Genomic DNA, 16148 nt, shown 5'->3' with positions numbered 1-16148 from the left:
ACTCCATCCTTTTTCACATGGATCCTCTGCTTTTTCTACCTGCACAACCAAGAATGGTAACATCTTGGATTGCTCCCACAGAACTGGGGTAAGAGCCTTCCTCCCTGAAACGGCAGGTACCTCAGCATCAAGGCCATTGTAACGATGCCTCTTAATCTGCTGTAGTCACTTTTTACTTGGTTTTGGCCCTTTAACTTGTACTGCCTGACTCTGGTGCCTGAGTTTCCTGGTTCCTAACTGCTGGCTTGGTTTTTAACCTGCGAGCTTAATCTTGACCCCTGATATATATCTGATTCCTAACTCTTCATTTGGCTCTGAGCCCTATTGGCTTTCCTGTTCCCAGCCCCTACCTGTCACTCTTAGGTTTGTTTTATTTTTCTGCCTGGCTTCCCACCCTGGCTGTGGGGTACCTCATCTGTACCAGTCCTGACCCAATAGGGAGATTCAATCTCATTGAGCAGGCAAGTACAAAAGAGGACTGTGGAAGTTGACAATCTCACATTGTCATCTAGCATCTGGCACAATTCTCATGGTCTTTTTGATCATGGAGTTGTTTTTATATGTAATAAGAATTCACAGAATGCTTGAACAGAAGAAATATTTTGTAATCAAAGGGCAATTATTGTTATTCTTTCCAGTTTTTGAGTTAGCTATGCGTTTATAAATTGTAACATAGTGTTCCAAATTTATATCCAGTTCCTGTGGTGTCCTGAAATTGGGATCAGTCCACCTCTCCAAGGAAGACCAGACATGTTTCTGTGATGCAGGATATTTAATAGAGGGTTTGTGGGGGATAATTTCTACTGCTTCTTCCTCATTCTAAAGGTGGACAACGGTCAGTTTCCCCACAGAGCCTAGATTTGTATGTATGATATGATGTATATATATACGAAATCCCAACTTATCTCAATAGGATAGTATTAAAGGAAGGGGAATTTCCCATCCAACATAACTAACCCATTTCAAGATCCTAATTGGGGAAACAAAACTCAATATCTGATCCCAGCAAAGCTCTGGCACTTTGTCTCACAGGTTTTTTAAGAGTATATAACCATGGGTAATTTCTTGGGCAAATGAACGCAAGATTAATTTCTCACCATTTTCTGGGAATATACTGAAGCACTGCAAATTAAGATAGGATGGGCTCTCAAATATCAATTCTTTCAGACCATTGTTCTTAAGAGTTCACATTGTGCTTATTTCTAAAATTATAACTGATTATGACAGATAAGTCGATGAGTCAATGTCATCTCTTAGAGTTCATGATGATTTTAAGGGCATGTTGTCAACCACATTTCTAATTAAAATAAGGCAATTTTAGGTGTGGCTTTTAAAGCAGTTGATTTCCACAACATCATAGTTTACACTGCGCTGGTAGCTGCTATTTGAGCTGCAGGGTTTGGTGGGGTTGGGAATGCTGACCTCAGGAAGGATTTGGGACAGTGCTTGGCAATCCCATGACACATCGATTGTTCTTTCCCATCATCAACCTGGCATTCACTGGATCAACAACCAAGCACTATTCCCGGTTTATGTTGCAATTCTCTGTTGTCCTTTGAAATCTTGAGCAAAGATTTCCTCCCATTGTGTAACTCAAGAAGTCAAATATGCATTTGACATTCTTTTTCCAGAACTCACTGTTACAGAGGGCACCTATAGGTGTTCTAGAGTTGCTTGAGTGACAGTTAGTACTGGATGATGCAGTAGAGGCCACAAGCCAAGTCTGTGTGGCAATAAAACACATCTTATAGGAACAGAGACAGAGATAAGCAGGGGCAAATCTAAGAGGGATGCAGCAACAACTCAAAGGATCTATCACTCAGACAACCAAGGTCGTAGAGAGCGGAATAGGAACACCAAGAAAACAGTTCCTGATAAACCAAGGCAGTAATTGGAAGTGTTTCTGGCGATGTGAAGGAGGACTCTGGAGGCCTCCAGGGTGAGATAAGGCAAGCAATCAACATGTCAAGGTAATTTGTTACCAGTTCCGGCTTTGGGTCGAGGTGTGTAAACCTGCCTGCTGTGATGTATGAAGCTTGCTAACCTGAGGAAACTTGGCCATAGAAGGATAATAGCAAAGTGGAGTCTGCTTGGAACTGACAGGACGGGCCACCTGTACCTGTAAATGTAACATCTGTCTCCATGAAGGCAGGCCCTGATTACAAACCACTTTTATACATAGAGGGGTAGGCTGGCTTCCATATGGGACAACGGGGTATTGTCCACCTTTCCCTGATCTTGCTGGGTAGCTCTTATGGACTGATGTTCTCAAAAAGCTGCAAAATGGGTATAAAGGCTTTAGTGAAGGTTCAACAGTATAGGCCAAATGGACACTCGAGCTATCTGAATCCACACCAGCTGTGCACATCGCTTACCATCTCACTGAGCCCACACAGATTATATACCACACACCACTTTGTTATTCTCACACCTGGCTCTGTATATTTCTCACTGTCCTAGTAAGCTCACACCAACAACACACACTCTCATCATCTCAACGATTTCACATCCACTCTGCACTGAGCTCAGATGAGATCACACAACCCAGCTCACTGATTTCACACAGATTATATATTGCTGTAACAGCACTTGGTTTTTGCCCACTCAGTCTATTTTTCCATTCTTCCTAGGCATAAACCCTGGTTTTCTTCAAGGTGGTGCTATGGGCAGCTAAGAGACTACATTTCTCAGCCTCCTTTGCAGTTACATTTGGTTATGTAACTAAGTCTGGCTAATGAGATTTAAACAAAAGTTGTTGGGTGTGACTTCTGGGAAGGTTCCTTGAAATGGGGCAGAATGCTGGGGGTAATCTTTTGCCCTTAACCCTTATATTTTTCGCCCTAGTTTTGAAAATGGATATGATGGTCAGATCTTATCAGTTGTCTTGTGACTTTGAGAGTAGAAGCCACCTAATAAAAATAATTGATTCGTAAGTTAGAGGGACCTGGGTCCTTGATAATTTTGTGTAACTGCAATACCACCCTCTGGACCTTCTATATTTTGACTTCTTTTATGTGACAGAATGAACCCTTAGTTTTGCTTAAGCCACTGTATTTGGTTCTTTGTTACTACAGCTGGATGCAGTTTTTACTGACACAGTCCCTCACCATTTTTCTGAGCTCACACTGACTGCATACACTTACCATATCCCTCAGCCGATGTTTATTCTGTGTATTATCTTTTGGCCATGTTGTTGCATAAGTGGAATAACTGTCTTTTTTTTTTTTTAATGCTGAGATGAGTCTTTGCATTTTCCTTTTGACTTGTCCAGTTGTGTAAAGCAGAATGGACCAGACTCTCTGAAGTGCATAAAACACATTCTATAAATGTTAATGGAGAAAGGCTAAACAAGTACAACACATTGTACACAGAAACCAATAGTTAGGTGGTGCAGAGACATTTGGGACCAATGGTTCTTCCTTCTCTGAGTCAGCACCAAATCATGTCATAGTGTTACTTCTGCATTACAGAGGGTGGGGTGGGGTCCTTAGTAGCAAACTTACGATTTCCTAGTGTAAAGCTGAGTCACACCGGCTATACTTCCCAAAGGGCTATATTTGAAAAAAAAATACACGTTAATTTCTTTGACTTGCCTTTCACCTTTCCCCCTAAATACCCAGAAGAAATAAAACTCAAGATAGGGAGATTGTAACAGGAAAACAGGAAGTGGAAAGATGGGCTTATACCAGTACTGCCCAATACAGGAATACGTTGTGAATGATGCACCCTAGAGGGTACAAAGCAGTGGCCCTGGCTTCTTCCCACCCCACTATCTCAGCTGCTGTCAGAGTACCTGGGGCATGGCTATGGTGAAATTCTTGCTCTGGTTCCAGTTCTTCCTTTTTCTTTTGGGAAAATCCCCTTCTTCAGGCTTCAGCATGATAGAGTGGAGGAGGGAGTTCTCTGGGAACACAAGTATTCAGGTAAATGATTCCTCTGCCAAGGACTCTTCAGGCTGTAAAAGAGCAAGACTGAGAAGAATGTGATGGAAATCTCTAGCCAGGAAGTGGTTACGTAGGCATAAAAAGCACCATTTCCTGTTCCATCGGAAGTAGGAGGCATGACTTAAAACTTTTAAGCAGTAGATTTAGGATAAAAATTAGAAGAGATTATTTTAAACAGGGAGTCCTTGGGTGTCTGCACTGTATACTTCTAGGTCTCTGCTCTTCTTAACTATTCAAAGTACCCAGAAGAACTAGAACATGTGTCTACATGACCCGTTTCATGAGACTCTTGATGACTGGCTATGACTGGCAGGTGGGGACCTATGACTCTTTGGCTGCCTCAAGGTTGTCCCTCAGATTTGGGGCTCAGGGGACATCACATGTGTAAGTCATAATCACCCCATTTTGCTCTTTATAGATTCTACTGGGACTGGTATTCACACACTTAGTCATTTCTCTAGAACACTAACCCTCGTTAATTTTTCAGTGATGGGTTTCCTATCTCGTTAACCTCATGAGTCCTACTTTCTGCTCACCCTGCCCATCTCAGCCTTTGGATATTATTTTTATGTTAATGACACACCCCATAATAAAGAAGCTGTTGCTTCAGGTCTTTATTCTTTCCAATTTGTGGTATGTTATCACTTGTTGGTAGGGACAAATCACTTATCCCCTTTGAGCTTCAGTTTCCTCTTCTGGCAAATGATGGTAAAAACAGGCCCTAAGGGCAGTAACTTACTTAAGCCACAAGCTCATAAGCGGCAGAGTCCAGTCCTGCGCTCAGGTCTCCTGATCCACTCCTCACTTCTTTTCCTATGACAAGAATAACTCACAGCTTGTTGTGAAAATCAGATTAGGTAATATGCTGAAAAGCATTTTGTGCTCTGAAAAGTGACATGAAAATCTTTGTGATTATTGGTAGGGATTTATGCTCCCTAACAATCCTAGTGACAGAGTGAGGCCTCTGCTCTTAGAGAGAATTACTTTCTTTACTGTTTTGTTTCTCCCACAAACCTCAGGGAATGGCTTTTAGACTTTTTAAAGAGTCAACTAATACTTATGAGGTTTTAAACTACAGTTAATGAAGCTTCTGTTGGCCTTTTCCCGTGTCCGAGTCTTCTCCAATCTCGCTGTAAGCTAAAGTTAGTTCTCCTCTGCCACCAGGGACCACAGTAATAATACCATCCCCTTTAGGTATACTATCTGTGTGTGTGTGTGTGTGTGACCCTTCAAGAGTCACGAGGATCCTGTGTTCCTATTTTATATCTATGTGGCTCAGAGCCAACCTCAGATATTGTTGAATTCTGCTCAAATGAAAATGCTTTAGTGAGGAAGATCCTAAAGAAAGAACATTTTGAGGAGACAGAGGCAAAGATGATCTTAGAGCAGGAGCCAGGTTTCTTTGGTGGGGACTTTTTAAGAACCAGTCTTTGGAGGGAGGTAATAGAGATACAGACATGTGAGGCACTGTTTGTCCCAGAAGGGATTAACACTGTCCATGGTGGTGGGGTCTTTAGTCCTAATGTCCTGGACTGGGGGGCGCTCACGTATGAGGCATATGCTGGTGTTCCCCAAGCCCCAGCTGTTGTCCTGGAGTCCTGGTCCTCTCAGAGGGCAGGGTCCTTCCGGTGCCTCCTGGACATTGCTCGTCCCACTTCTGTCTCAGATTCTGATGCCATACCACTGTCATCCACCCTGAGGGGCTGGCTCTTCCCTCTCTCTATTTGACCCAAGGACTTCAGAGGATCTTAGCGAGTTCTTGAGAGGAATGAGCTTCTTTAAGGGGGGGTTGGTCACCATAAATAATAGAATTGCAGGATTTTTAAAACCGAAGAGCGTCTCAGAAACCTTATAGTTCAAAGTTCTTATTTTGTAAATGAGGACACTGAGGCCCAGAGAGGTTAAGTGACTTGTGCAGACTTTTGCAGCACAAGAGTATCTGTGTTAGGATGATGATGCAGGTTTCTTGTTTTCTAATTAAATGCTCTTTTCTACTGAGTTTTTTTTTTGTAATCAGAAAGAAGACAATTTTTTCGTGAAAAACTATAGGAGGGTTAGGACAGATTTAAGAATTATTTGATTGATGGTCTGGCAGTAGTAGCCACTCTAAGAGAAAATGGCTCTGAATTAGTTTTAAGAAATGATCAGGGTCACAAAAATGCACATAAATTGTCATGCCCCTGTCCACATTTCCCAGTACTCTTCATTTCTCTTTCTGTTTATGGTCCCACCTTCTAGTGTCTTCCGTCTTAATAATCTAAAGACCACAAGATGGTACCCATAGAAGCCTCCACAGCATGTCTACGTTTCTTCTTCTTCTCCCTTTTATTTTGTTCACAAACACAGGTTCTTATGAAAGCCGAGAAAGGAAAAACATAGGAAGGCTACATTTCCTTCATCTTGAACTCCGCTGACTGATTTCCTTTGTGGCCGGGGAATGTGGGCCTGGGCTTATTTCCACGGCTATGTGTAACCAAGAACTGGAAATGGAAAACTTAGCAATGGTGTTCAGCAGTTTTTTCTTCTGTTTTTAAGCAAAATTTTTATTTAAAAGTGTAATTTATATAAATTCAAGTAGCATGTAAAGTTATAAAATAAAGAGTGCACATTTTCACCCAGTGGTGTGTTGGAGCTGACCCCTACTGGCTCACAAGAATGGATTGTTATTCAGGAATTATTGCGAGGCTGTTGTTAAGTCACCGGTAGCTTGAAATCAGACATGGTGGGAGTATTTACACCACGGAGGTCAGCAAATGCTACAAGTCAGGGATTTATTTATTTATTTTTAAATCAGAGGGCCAGTTTGGCAGCACAACAATTCTTTGCTACATGAGAAGTTCCACTACCCGGAGGTAATCATTGTTAATTTTCTTATGTAGACATCCAGAAAAATGATTATTCATATACTAGCACATATGCATGTATTATTTTAATTCATTTGTACAAAGAGAATAATATTTTATGGAAGTTTCTTAAAATATTTCCATATCAACACATATAGCTCTAACAACTCACTATTTTAAATTATTATACAGTAAGCTATTATATGGCTATACCATAGTTTATTTAACCAATCTCTTAATGATGGGTGTCTTTATTTGGGTTTCTCCAAAAGTAGTCCCTGTCACACGGGCTTGGGTACAGATAGTTTATTAGGCAGGTGAACAAGGAAGCCCAAGTGAGGCAGTGAGCAAAGTGGGATGGGGAAGTTTTCTTGTTTAAATCAGGATCCAAATAAGGCCTTCACATTTGATTGGTTTATATGTCTCCTAAATCTATTTCAATTTATAGGCCCCCCATTTGTCACCCTTTTCCCTTACAGTTCATTTATTATAGAAACTGGATCCCTGTGGCATAATTTAATATATTCCTCCATATGCTGTGTTTTCTATAAATTATTGTTGGATATAAAGGTAGAAATTTGTCCCAGTTTAATAATGATAATAAAATGATAGATATTCTGATTGTTAAGCTGCATTTATTTTTATTATCACTATTTTTTATAATAGACTTTGTATTTTAGAACAGTTTTAGATTTACAGAAAAATATAGAAGATACTACAGAATTCCCCATATCCTCTCCCCCACCCCTGACAATTTCCCCTATTATGAGCATCTTACTTTAATATGGCACATTTGTTACAATTAATGAACCGATATTGATGTATTATTATTCACTAAAATCCATAGTTTATTCAGATTTTCTTAGTTTTAACCTAATGTCCTTTTTCTGTTCCAAGATTGCATCCAAGGTACCACATTACATTTAGTTGTCAAGTCTCTTTAGGCTCCTCTTGGCTGTGACAGTTTCTCAAACCTTCCTGGTTTTTGATGACCTTGACACTTTAGAAGAGTACTGGCCAGGTATATTGTAGGATGCTCCTCTATTGGAATTTGTTTTTTTCTCATGATTAGACTTCAGGTATGGGTTTTGGAGAGGAAGATCACAGAGGTAAAGTGCCATCTCACCACATTATATCAAAAGTACAGATTATCAACATGATTTGTGACTGTTGATGTTAACTTTGACCACCTGGCAGAGGTGGTGTTTGTCAAGTTTCTTCACTGTAAAGTTACTGTCCTCCCTGCCAAACTTCCACACTCTTTGGAAGGAAGTCACTAGGTGCAGCTCGTGGTTAAGGAGTGGGGAGTTTTGCTTCCCCTCCTTGAGGGTGGAGTATATATATACAATTATTTGAAATTCTTCTGCATGAGATATTTGTCTCTTCTTCTTACATATTTATTTACTCAATTATTTATTTATATCAATATGAACTCATAGATATTTTATACTTTGGGCTGTAATCCAATGCTACTTTATTTTGCTGCTCAAATTTTTCTAGCTTTGGCTAATGGGAGCTTTTCAGCTGGCTGCGGTGTCCCTTTGACACAGCCCTATCATTGTGGGTTATCATTAATTTATTTTTAGCACTTCCTTAGTTTCTGGGCTCTATTAAGGAATAGAAATTTACTCCATTCACTTCCAGTTTTGAGTGGAGGGGATTAAATTTTAAGGTAGAGAGTACAGAAAGTCTTACTCTCCTCCTCATTTAATGAAATGTGATGGTTAGCTTTGCTTCACTTCCTAAAACCCTGGGGTCAACAACCCCGCCCCCCTAGTCCCCATCCATAATTCTTTTATCTTCTTCCAAGTTATATGCCCCAAATCACAAATTCTCTATCATGAAAATTATATATCATGCTCTATCAGCTGATTAGATACTAATTAAGTTTGTTGAAAACAAAAAAATAAAAAGAACACCTGACTTGCAAAAGGATTTGATTCTCGATTTTCAATTATTCTGAATTATATGGAAAAGACTTTAACAAGACTTATCAAATGACTCTTAATCTTATCTGGTGCCTTTTAGAAGTATCTGTTCAACCCAATATACTTAGAAAGGTTTAGAAAAATTTGAATGTTAATTTTAATACAGCATTGTTAATTTTGATAACATACATTTATCACGCACTTTTTTGGGGGGAGTAAAAATCTTAGCTCTGGAGATTTAACTCAGTCAATTTAGGGAAATTATCCACCATGTAACCTAAAGATGGTGGGCTACTAATTATGCCAGGACACCAGGAATAAACAATGACTGCTCTGGGCAAACTGAAACATATGTTTACCTTATTTAATGAGCAAAGCCACTATTCATTGTCAAACCAATGAGCCAAATCAACTTCTTTTTCTGTCAGAAAAAGTCTGAATTCATAATCAATTCAAATAAACATGGTAATATACATTCCCATGACAACCAGCTCACGGCTGAATGCAGCGACTAGCTGGGGATGGGATGATCCCATTTCCTCACACATCAATTTAAAAAGATGCAAGTTTAACTCTATTGATTTTATAATATTTACAATTTAAATGGCAACATCCAATACTCTCTAAAGTCGGAGCTCCATTTTTTGAAACCAAAGCTTGTTTATAAATAAAATCATGTTCCCAAGCAAAAGCAAATTTTAAAGCATGGATAAAAGAAATACAACTTAATTTCTGCATAGTCATTGTAACAATCAGGACTGGTTACATAATTTGCAGGGTCCAGTGTAAAATGAAAATGTGGGGCTCCTTGTTCAGAAATTAAGTATTTTAAGATGGCAAAAACAGAGCCTCAAAGCCAGCACAGGCTCTTCCCGGTGGGGCGCTTCTGAGGCAGGGCCCTGTGTGACTGTACAAGTCACACATCCACGAGCTGGACTGGACAACAATTTTGTGTGTAGAGCCCTTATGTCACATTCTAGTATAAGCTGAATCAACGTGAATAAAAGTTTCCAAATTTTAAAAATAGCGTCACCAAGGCACTCTGCATGCATTTTCTTCTCTGTCAATGTGGACACAATTTATTAACTGGAAACGTCTGTGGATTTTCCTATCTGTAAGGCATAGGAAATCCGTCTACCACAATCTTTACCGTATTCTGGTGAACAGTTTTCGCAGTGCCTCAGTTTCCTCATCTGTAAAATGGGGATAATGGACCTATCCTGAATTGTAAGGACTGAGTTAATATGGGAATGCACTTAGAACAGTGTCTGTCCTACCGTGAGTGCTATAGAACTGTTTGCTATGATCATTCCTGCTATTATTTGATCATTTCATTCACTATACAAATTACAATAATGTCAGAATAGGAAATTGATTTAATGGCAGTGACAGACCTGGCATGTAACATCCTTTTCCTATCAACAACGTACCAGATATCATAACCTTTTCCACATTTATGTAGGATTTTCTATTTTTCACTGGAAAAATAGTGACAGTAGTGAGCAATACTAATTCTCACGAGGCTTTCTAAGCCAACCCTGATCACTGTGTTTAAATGTTAAGCTTACTGATAATGTTACCAGCACCCTTAGCTTTCCTCACAGAGAATTAATTGACTTAATTTTAGAGTCTGAATGTTCTGTAAATAAATTACTGTACATTTCATTAGAAATGTTTTCATACTGTTGTGTGACCGTGTTTTATGATGAAGACCACAAAGCAGAGTTGTTGTTATTAGACACAAATACATGTTATATGTAAGATTCATTATGTTTAAGTATGAGTGTTTGCTTTCAATTCTACTTCCATAGTCCTTAGAACTTTGGTTGAAAAACTTCCATTATATTTTTATTAGAGCTTGATTCTTTTATAAAAACTCCCAAAATGGTGCTTTATGATGTCCAAGGGAATCCTCATGTCTGTTTTCTTCAAGACTCTGATTCCTCCTTATTGGGATCTTAGCCACAGATTGGCAAATTTTTAAAAATTTAAATGATATAAGATGCTAACTTCTTTTACTAGAAAGTGACAGTACAATTCAAAACTGAAATCAAATTTGTGTGAAATACATCTGTATTAGTTTCCTAGGGCTGCTGTAACAAAGTACCACAAACTGGGTGGCTTAAAACAATAGAATTTGTTGTCTCACAGTTCTGGAGGCCAGAAGTCTGAAATCAAGGTGTCAGCAGGACCACACTCCCTCTGAGACTTGTGGGGGAATCCTTCTTTGCCTCTTCCGAGCTTTTGGTGGTTCACCGGCAATCTGTGGCGTTCCTTAGCTTGCAGCTTCATCACTCCAGTCTCTGTCTTTGTTGTTACATGGCTCCCTTTGTGTCTCTGTCTTCATATGGCTGTCTTCTTTCAAGAACACGAGCCTTGCTGGATTGGGGTCTACTCTACTTCAATATGGCCTCATCTTAACATAACTAATTACATCTGCAACAACCCTATTTCCAAACAAGGTCTCATTCTAGGTACTTGGGGTTAGGACTTCAATATCTATTTTTTGGGGGGGGAAACAGTTCAACCCATCACAACATTTAATAAAAAAATGTTTATATCAAAAGGTGAAATTTTACTAAGTTTTAATTATATTAAATTATTCAGATATTGGAAAAATTTGCGTCACAATATCTTTCATTGTAATTAATATATGACTGAATTTTAATTTTATATATGTCAATAACAATATATATTTTGTTTATGAATAATTAATATATTTTCAAGGACTACATCTTACTATTTTGATTTGTATTTCCAAAGGCTGTTATAAAAACTACTAAGAAATAAATTATGGAAAGAATCTTGTGGTGTAGATTACTAAAAGCAGTGAAGTCCAGATTAGAATGATGTAGATAGAATATGATTATTAGTTTTTATAATAAGTTATAAAAATCAGATATCATATCAACTGTGCTCTTTCTCATTACTTAATTTGTAACAATCCGATGTAATGTGAGACTAAAATTTTATGAGGCAAAACCATAAAAAGCATGGTATTTCTTCTGCAAATGTGTGTGAACACACGTATCAAACTCTGGGGTTTGCTTTTGCAGGTAAGGAAATCAGAATCATATATTAATGTCAGAAATCGTTCCATTAACTTCATTAGACATTGTGACTAAACTTGCTCCATACATTTGAAGAAAGAGAAAGGTGTATACTTTAAAAGCTTTAGCTCTCGTGGGACTGTGCCTTTCATTTGTTATCATGAAACAGGAGATAGGAAAGGACAGCCTATGAGATGCCTCAGGAACAAATGTGTGCTCAAGACGGCTCAGTTCCAGCAAAGACTCACATGGATGTTGATCTGCAAATCAATTCCCTTGGAAAGTCTTTGTGCACCCAAGTATCTTGTGAGTGTTCTCGCTTGGCTAAAGTTATGTCATATGTGGAACCTTAGAAGTAAAAGATCTGAGAAATGTAGCTTTGAGCTTTCCAGGTATGATAGATTAGGAAAGCAAGCTAGAATGTGGGGATGTGGGTCTTGAGTGAACAAACTAGTTTACAGAATTGACCACTGTGGACTTCAGTAGAAATTACCAATAGGGTAGCCCTGCACTTCATGCTGAACAGGCTTAATACTAAATCTGTGTGTGTGTGTGTATCTGATATTTAATATTGTGGTTAATAAATCTCCTGGAAATTGGGGTAGCTTGCCCATAGGTCCATAGTCCCAAGCCCTCCTCCCTGTGAAGGGAGGTAAGATGATTCTTGAGTCCTATAGCCAAAGATAATGAAGTGACCTTATTAGTGAGGACCAAATCATAAAACTATAAAGAATGATACCTGCCAAGAAAGAATCTGGAAAGAATCTATACAACTCTTTCTATGAGTGCTTTATCAGGATTCATGCAACTTCTCATGTTAGTTATTTTTATTTCTTCATATCTGTTTCATTAATGTTTATTGTAGCAAACAAAAACAAAACCTAAAATGAAAAGTCTGTGAATTTACTTGGAGAGGGAAAAGCAAGCAAGTGGAGTGGAACAGATGAGACACATTGATTCTGTAGCTAGTTGAGTGAGAAGCGCAAGAGACTGAGTAGGTCTTTGAAGAAGAAAGTGAAATAGGCTGAGTCTATAGAGTTTTGTGAGAGGAATGTAAGGGCTGTTGGGGCCTTAGGGTCCTCAATTATAAAGAAGAGCACTGGGCGAGATGGTTATGAAGCAAGAGTACTTTCAGGTCTGTGGTTTATTAGTGAGCATTCTCGAGGAGACCCCCATCACCACGGCTCCTGGATCCTGGTCTGGAATGTGGCCAGAGTACCTGTAGTGTCAGGGCAATGGCACTGGAACCATCGGGAACACCAGGCTGTGTGGTTTCAGTCAAGTTGCCTGATGTCTCTGAGGTGTTGGGCTGGATGACCTCTTTAGTCCTTTCTAACTCTGATGTTCAATTGTGTTTTTCCCTGAAGCATGGGCTCTCTGTTCAGGTTATTCCCTATGGCCCTAGGAGTGGAGAAATGGGGAATTCATGCCATAATATGGAGACAGAGACTTCCTTCTGTCCTACCCTGAGACATTTCATCTTCCTTGACTTTGAATCTGCACACCTGGAACTGGAGCTCTGGGGTCACAGGAATCTCTAATACCTAACCCACATGGACCTCCCTGTTGGGGAACAATTCTGTTTGCTTTTCTGATAAAGCTTTGAATCTTGACCCCATGATGCAGCTTTGAAACATTATTTGCATTAGGGATCATTCCCTCCTCCTATCTGTAGGGTCAGTGTCCAGGCTGTACCTGTCAAAGCCTTTGGTGAAGAGAGGCATGTTTATTCCATAAAACGGAGGTGAAGACTCAGGTTTTTCCTCCTGGGCTTCCAAGATTGGCCACATGGGTAGAGTGTAGCAAAGCCTCGGAAACACATCTGGCTGCTCCTAATTCCCCAGGTTTCCAATAACTTTCTCACAGAGTTGGAACTGCAGCAGGCACAGGAGCCTTTAATAAGTAACTCTATCCACTTTCTCTTTTCTGAAATAATCCTGCTGCCTTTGGACCTGGAGCCCTGACTCCAGGCCCCAAGGGGGTGAGTCTAGGAAATCATTTACACACCAGCTGTGATGCCCCCACTGCTGTGTATACAAATCCAGACAGGAGTCGGTCTTGAGACGGTAGCACCCAAGTCCCCCAGGCCCTGGGACATCGACCTCTGACATCCTCTTCATGGACACATCCTCAAGTCCTGATTTCATGTGCAGCAGCCAGTAGATGTGGAGAAGCTGTTGCTGGGTTTCCTGGTGCCCATCAACCCTCAATGTTTTTGTCCAGGAAGGTAGAGGTTGCCCATGGCTGTGCCTGTGGTATGGTCTGACAGAAATGAGGTGGCTCAAAGCAAATCCAGAGAACTCTTAGCATGGGGGAGGGCTCTCACTTTTGTAGAGAAGTGAGAGAAGAAATCTTTGTATTCTAAGTTATCAAACTTTCCTCTATTTCCTTTTCTTTCCCACAGACGTGAGCAGGAAAGCCTTTGTGTTCTCCATTGAGTCAGATGATTCCTTTGCCATGCTGGAGGTGCAGCTAGAGAAGCCACCACGGCCTTCACAGTATGTGTCAGATTCTGTACTACCTCACCCATGATGCAGTCTCTAGGCATACAACATCCTGGGGCAAGAAAATGAGATCTTCTTTAAAGATAAGGTTGAAGTGTATAGTGGGTTAGTGGGAGATTTTGATATGTATTTCAAGATCCCTGGTCCAAAGCACCTCTGGGGTGGGCTGGGATTCTTCCTTGGAGATTGCAGAGCACTGGGTAGATGGGAAGCCCATGGTGAGGAGGAGTCTGGAGAAGGGATTCTGTAGGGACAGAGGCAAGCATCATTCTGGCAGGAGCAGGATTCTTTGCTGGAGGCTTTGATAGAAAACCAGTCTTTGGTGGGACACATTGGAGATGTGAACATGTGGGACTGTGTGCTGTCACCAGATGAAATTAACACTGTCTATATTGGTGGGACCTTCAGTCCTAGTGTCCTGAACTGGTGGGTGCTGAAGTATGAATTGCCCACCAGGGCCCAGGGGTGGCCCTGAAGCTCTGCCGTGTCCTGGAGGTGCTTCCTGGAAACTGCACCTCGTGATTCTGGACATTTTTTTTCCACCATACACATTGCAGGCCTGCTCTGTGAACACAACCCTCCGCTTCTCTGATCTACTTTCCTTAGCACCAGAGATGGAATTTAAGTGTCTGGCTTGGGAGATTATGAGCTATATTGGGAAGTTTTGTCCAGAAGAATCAGAATTGCAGGTGTTTTATTTTTATTTTTTTAAGTTGAAAGTATCTTAGAGATAATCTCTTACCCTCACTTAGATGAGAAAATAGGGACCCATAAAGGAAAAGTGATTTTTTAAAATGTCACAAGACGGGGCTGGTCCGGTGGCGCAGCAGTTAAGTGTGCACGCTCTGCTTCGGCGGCCTGGTGTTCGCAGGTTTGGATGCCGGGCAAGCACTGACACACCACTTGTCAAGCCATGCTGTGGTAGTGTCACATATAAAGTAGAAGAAGATGGGCATGGATGTTAGCCCAAGGCCAATCTTCCTCAGCAAAAAAAAAAAAAAAAAGAGGAAGATTGGCATTGGATTTTAGCTCAGTTTTGATCTTCCTCACAAAAAAAGAAAAAAAAAGAAAGATAAAAAGTCACAAGACAAGTCTGTCTCTGAGCTGAGATGGGAGTGCTGGTCTTCTTTCTAATTCCTTTCCCAAGACTCCCCAGAAAGTAGGAGGGAATTGCCTACATTCACAGGGCTGGCTTTTCAGTCTCAGAGTTAGGACATTTGCCCAGGTTTTCTAAATGGGAAAACTAGCAATACTGTGTAATTTCTCCATTTTCTCAAAGTACACTGGAAAGGCAATCAGAATTGCCCTAGCAGAGTAGGCCTGTCTTTTTTCCTGGGCAAAGTGGGTTATCCAGATATAGTTACTTTAGTTGTTACTGCAAAAGGCTTACATAGCTGTGGTTTTTGTTTGCTCACAGTGGTTTGTTAATTTTATGGTTCTTTTGGGAAACTCTTCTCAAACTCCATGTGAACCACATGGGACTGTGAATTCCTTCACCCCCCCCTCCATTTTCCCAACATACCTAGACCACAGAGTGGGTGTGTGACCCAGGCTGCTCTATCAGAGTAGCTCATCCTTGTTTGGAGGTTTTTTGGGGATGGTTACATGTTCCTAGCAGGACCAATTATAGTCTTCCCAAGGATTGATTTATGAACTTAGAGAGTGAGTCATCTTCTTTCTGCTGGAATTCCAAGCTGAGAGAATGTGAGCCTGGGGCTGCCAGCAGCCATCTTATTTACCACATGGAGAAAGACTGTGAGGGAAGAAGCCAAGCTGGGATTAGCAGAGCCAGGCATTGACAGAGTGATGGAACCTTGACTACAGACAGGTGTACCTCAGAGACGTTGCAGGTTCAGTTCCAGACCACTGCAATAAAGTG

At 40.5% G+C, this 16148-nt stretch overlaps 1 pseudogene; it reads left to right on the top strand.

Annotated features, from left to right (window-relative positions):
• The first annotated feature begins 12873 nt into the window (after positions 1-12873).
• LOC147913215 (C-reactive protein-like) lies at positions 12874-14744 on the top strand (annotated as a pseudogene).
• Positions 14745-16148: the final 1404 nt, after the last annotated feature.

The sequence above is a fragment of the Ceratotherium simum genome, chromosome 29 (assembly GCF_057802395.1).
Source record: "Ceratotherium simum simum isolate JZ-2026a chromosome 29, ASM5780239v1, whole genome shotgun sequence".
Classification (NCBI taxonomy): domain Eukaryota; kingdom Metazoa; phylum Chordata; class Mammalia; order Perissodactyla; family Rhinocerotidae; genus Ceratotherium; species Ceratotherium simum.
This window is presented reverse-complemented; position numbering and strand designations above follow the sequence as displayed.